Genomic DNA, 6,000 nt, shown 5'->3' on the forward strand with positions numbered 1-6,000 from the left:
AGTGTGAGATGACAGTACACTGAATTCAAAGTAATGGGTAGTGGAGATGACAATACACTGAAATGGCATATGATTAATTGGTTGTTGGCAAGCTTAACTCGAAAACAGTTGAACGTGTACTTTTTCTCCATTTTTCACATTATCAACTTTGAATTAGATTATATAAAATTAGTAATAATATTTTTGTATAAAAAAAATTTCATAGGAAAGCGATTCTTTATTTTTAAAATATTAAAACTTTTTTATACCTAAAAAAATAATTTCATTTTTCAAACAAGATTATGAAAAATAAAAAATACTAATAACGAAATTAAATTTGTTTATAAAATGTAAAAGTACTTATAAGTATAAAATTCACATAAAGTTATTTTGAAGAAAAAATGTTTTTTTTTTTTTGGTAAAGGCTAACATTCGAATATATTTCATTTATTTAATTAAATATAAATATTTACGTATTCTTCTTTTTTTGAAATGAAATTTTTAAAATAGTATAAATTCTGATAATTGTTTTTGGCTTATACTTGTTCAAAACTACTTATAAGTAAAAAAATCGAACATTCAATTTCTGAAGTATAAATATTTAAATATATTTTATTTTTCAAATTAAATAGTGATAAGAAAATTACACTATCTCCAATGTAAAGAGTAATTTATAAGAAAGAAATTATTTCAGTTTATTTAAAAGTAAAAATATACTTATAATTGTAAAAGATACTTATAGTAAAAAATTGAATATAAATATTTGTAAGTAAATATTCAGATATATTTCATTTTTGCAAATAGAATATTTTGAATAAAGTATTAATAACAAAAAAATGAATAAAAAAATTGAATAAAAAAGAAGATACGTTACTTCAATGACTTTAGATAATATAAAAAAAATTGAATAAAAAAGAAGAATTAAATACAGAATTTCTACAACTATTTATTTTCATACAATGATTTTAAATAATATAGAATTTGTTGTTTGTTTTCACATACTTTGCACAAACACACTTTCATATACAAAATAAAATTCAGGTAAATTTTTTTTTCTATTTTTTTTTACACTTTTTGTCTTTTGAAATTAATATATTCTTTTTACAGGTAATTTTTTCTTTTCTATTCTCTCTCTCTCTCTCTCTTCCAGCCTTCACGTCCACTCATTAAATTAAAAAATTGTGCTTTGACTTTTATACCCTTTTCATTTGATTTAAATGCAATCCACGTGTATATTTAATGAAAGGAAAAAACGAAATGGATGGAAATGCCCAACTTCACAAACAAAGGTTGAAATAGGGTTGTAAATGCCACATTTAAAAAGATAGGGACGATTTCACAATGAATGCAAACGATATGGATGTTTTGTGCCAATTACCCTAAATTTTCACTATTTAATTTTATCTCTAGACTTCTTTCGGTATGAATATTAAAATATATATTGTTATTGAAACTATATTTTAATAAACAGATTAATATATCTAGAGTGTCAAAAATAATTTGGAAGTAAATTAAGTAAAAACGAAAATGTATAATCGTAAAAAGAACTTATATTATGTAAAAAAAGAAAAAATCTAAATAAATTTTTTTTCTTGTATTTTTTTTTTAAACAACGAGAATAGTTATTTTCAATAATATAATTCATCTACTTTTGTAACCCGTGAACCGTTTTAATAAGAATTTGTCTATTTTTAGTACCTCTTGTCAAATCGTGTGTTTGGCCCCCATGAAAGTATTTTATTATTTCATCCATTTTTCAACCCTCTTTACTGACGAAGATTGCCCCGTCTTTGTTTGATTTTTGAACATATATTTTGACATTATAACACGTTTTCGTGAAATTCAATGAGATCTACAGCCTTTGAGTCATTTAATTCAGACATTGTTGCCGTGTCAGTGGAGGGTGCAGTCATTAATGCAACATAGAATTACGATATTACCTCCTTCTTCGTCCCATGTAATGAAAAAAATAAGAGATTTCTTTGTTCTTTTCGGCCAAAAGTTGGCTTTGGACAAAGAAAATGGACCCACGAAATAAAAAAAAAAAAGGTTGAATAATGTAAATGCATGTAAAAAATAGTGCACTGGGTTATTCTATGTAACAATAGGAGTGCAGGTATGGCACATGGGGCCTGTCTTCTTTTAAAATGTGGCAAATAAATTGTCCTCTTTCAAAATGAGGCAAATAATGTTTTCACAGGGGGCTAAATGAATAAGAACGAAAAGTACATTTTTTCTAGCCTTTATAATTATGTGTTTTCAATATTTACTTACAAGAATTTTTAGCCTTCCAAATTTGCATATCTTACTCCAGACTTGTTGCTGCTTCACTAAAACAGGTCTTTATCTATTTACTCTCTTATATTTTACGTCTTATATTTTAATTGTATAGTTTTAAGTTATAATTTATTCGAAGATCGACTGATTTGTACGAAAAAATCTATAGATGCACACAATCTCTTATTCCTTTTATTATAATGTTATAAAAACTTTTTCAATCATTCATATGAAAAAAATATGTACATATTATCGCTGTAAAAATTGTACCACTGCAGTGCTTCAAAATGGATGTTCCACGTCGTTTTTACATAACTATCAGTAATTTCCTCAATCACGACATCAATCTGGTTAGTCATACAATATTATTATTTTTTAACTGGAATGAATTTTTCTCATATTTTACTTATAGTTTTCGTCCGTATATATTTGTTTATAGATGATTTCTAGAGCGTTTGCGAAAGATTGGAGACATGAATTCAACGATACAGTACGTGTAATTACGTACGATGGTATAATAGCGACAATAAAATTAGAAACAGTTAATGGAAAATTTTATTTAACTGATGGATGGGAGTAATTTTTCGATCATAACAATTCACACGATGGTTATTGCCTAATATTTGAATATATCGAAAATTCGACATTTAACGTGATCATAATGGATGATTCTGGGTTAGAAGTGAAATATGAGTCGGACATCTCCGAAAAAGGTGAAGAAAGCAGCAATTCAAATATGGATAATCCTGTATTCGAAGTGAAGTTAACACCCCGTAAATATGGCCATCGAAAAATTATAATTTTCCTTTTGAATAAATATTTTCATTCTATAGTTGTACTAAGTCTATAATTATGACCTCAAGACTAATAATTCATTCATGACATTGCAGTATATACCGGGAAGATTTGCCAGCCAGCATTTGCCAAAATTCGTGCGTAGTGTTAAAGTTCATGACTGTTTACATCAAAATTGGGATATCACCACAAATTTAAGGCCAAATGGTGTGGTACGATGTCTCACTATAGGATGGACACATTTTCTCTCCATGAAGAAATTAGAAATGGGTGATACATGCGTATTTGAACTACTGAACAACGAACCTTTGAAATTTTTAGTGTACAAAAAAATCACAGTGATGAAAATTTGACAAGACTATGAGATTTTTTCATTTTAACTTGTTTTTCGTTTTGGCTATTTTTGTATGTAATCATAATGTTTTACTACAAATTTTATGTCCATCTAATTTATTACTATCTAATCTTATTGGATTTACTTTATTTACGTACTTATATATTTTAGCAACATTTAAATAACTTTTAATTTTAAAATCATAAAACACTATAAACTTAGTAAATACGTCCAAAACTATTATGAAATATGGAAATAAATATTAAAAAACTTAATTGAATAAAGGGACAAATGGCGAGGGATCCCAACAAACTATCAGTCAAATAGACTGCTATTCACTTTGGTGAGTGGCCGAAATTTTGGAAAAAATTCTGCTCCGGATGCATTGCGATCACATGGTATATGTTAATGTGGTCACATGGTTGTGTGTATTCCTGCCGCTAAGTTCCCTGTGACCGTCTGTGCGACTACATGAGTGGTTTTGCGTTGCGGTTGCGTGCATGTAAGCTACAACCATTCCATTTCTTGTTCAAACCAAGGTGCTATACTCCGTTCCATGTTGATCCACATTGTTCTAGCTTGCTATAGCTTCCATTTCCAACTTCTAACTTGGCCCTTAAACTTTCCTAAAGATATTTCATTTAAAGTCAATATAGTAGCCTCAATTGAAAATTAAAGTCTAAGTCGAAATTATCCACAATTTATTTCTTAGAAGTTTAATTACAATTACAATTAAGTTTACAACTTTCGTAGCAACTAAAATAAAATGCAAGACTTTATAATAGTTGTAATTAAGTCCACAAATTTCCTAGTAATTATAATAAAATTCAATTTTTTTTAGTAATTATGCCACATTACTTTGAAGGTTTATGACAAGGACCTAAGATATATTGATATACGCTTTAATAATTAGATTATGTCAAGTCGATTATCGATTACCCAATCTAATTATTAGTTTTTTTCACTAAAAACAAAAGACTGCATTATCTATGTAAAATCATAGATTAGCCAATAAATTAGGAATATTTTTCCTCTTACCTGTTGGGCATGTATTTTATCTCCATCCGAGATTCGATAAATAAGTATGGACACAATGGCCATATTGCGCATCTAATTATTCTCAATAAGTTAAGTATCATTTTCAGTGTGATGGCACTTGTAATAGAGGATGAAAACAAACATATCTCTTTCTTGTAGGGAAAAGATAAATGTCAAAAAAAGAAATAATCTTGCAAAATGATAAATGCCAAATATAATTAATGTTAGTAACTATTTCACCAACCTATTTTATTTCTTCACCTCAAATTCATAACTCATTTTTCATCTACATCTTCAATTCATTCATCTCAAATCTCAAACTAATTATAGTGTGGAATTAAGCAATAAATTCTAAGGTAAGTTGATTTTTATGAATAATGTTATTTATATGAATAACTTACTATTTTTAATCGTTGATATTTGTGGAAGAAAGGTGAAGTTTGTGTCGAAAATGAAGTTGGTGGTGTGGGAAGTAAGTAGAGGAGCGTCCGCACGCGGTGGTGTGGGAGTCCTCGCCCGCAATACTGGTGCGGGGACCCCCGCATAATTGTGGAGGGACTCTCCGCACATTGTTGCAGGGACTCCCCGCTCTTTTTTTTTTCTTTTTATTTTTTTAAAATTAAATTATAATGTTTTTTTTTATATAAATTGAAGACAAAATCTCAGAATTAGAAATATATATTAAATCTGATAATTGATATGCATTGACAGTAATTTTTTTTTCAGCTTACATGATATATATGATATATACTGATATGAAATCACGAAGATATGTTGGTATATGTTATGACACTTTTCATTTCTATTATTTGTGCAGATGTCTCTAGATTATATACTGTCACCAAACCAATGGTTTTCTGGTACTATCACTCAATACCCCAATTACCAATATGTAAAAGATTGTATAACATTGTTTCAAGCAGATGAGCAATCACTTTTAATCTCTAGCGATAGCAGTTTTCATGGATTTCTTTATGGATTTATGAATAGAGATGAAGAGCAACAATTCAACAGTAAACTTATACATGAATTTATAATGAGGTTTGTTGACTGCGGTAAAAAGAATGAGATGTGGGTGAGGTTGGATGATTATTTTGGCTTGCAAGAATTTTGTCTAATCACATGATTACCTTGTCATGAACAATCTGTTAATCTTGATCCCAACAATTTTTGACTTAGAGATGAATATTTTGAAGGCAAAAAAAAAAGAATTAACATGAGAATGCTTTACGATGCATTCCAATTGTGTAAACATCGAGAGGATAAATTAAAATTGGGATTGGTGATGTTGGTAGAATGTGTTTTGACACCAACGGATACTTTAGGCATGGTTGAGCAGCTAAATGATTTTTTGTTGTATCTTTGAGGCCGTAAGGCATACTTTGTTTTGTTGAAGTCGTTACAACAATTACATATTGAAAGAATACAAAGAATGCAACAGTCTCTCCAAAATGATTGTAAATATATACTACATGGATATCCCCTTGCCTTTCGGGTAATTTTTTTAATTTTTTTACTCTATATTTTGATTTTATATGTATTTAATATTAATTTTGAATTCTCTGTTGTAGTTTTGA

This window comes from Olea europaea, unplaced genomic scaffold (assembly GCF_002742605.1).
Source record: "Olea europaea var. sylvestris unplaced genomic scaffold, O_europaea_v1 scaffold1361, whole genome shotgun sequence".
NCBI lineage: Eukaryota > Viridiplantae > Streptophyta > Magnoliopsida > Lamiales > Oleaceae > Olea > Olea europaea.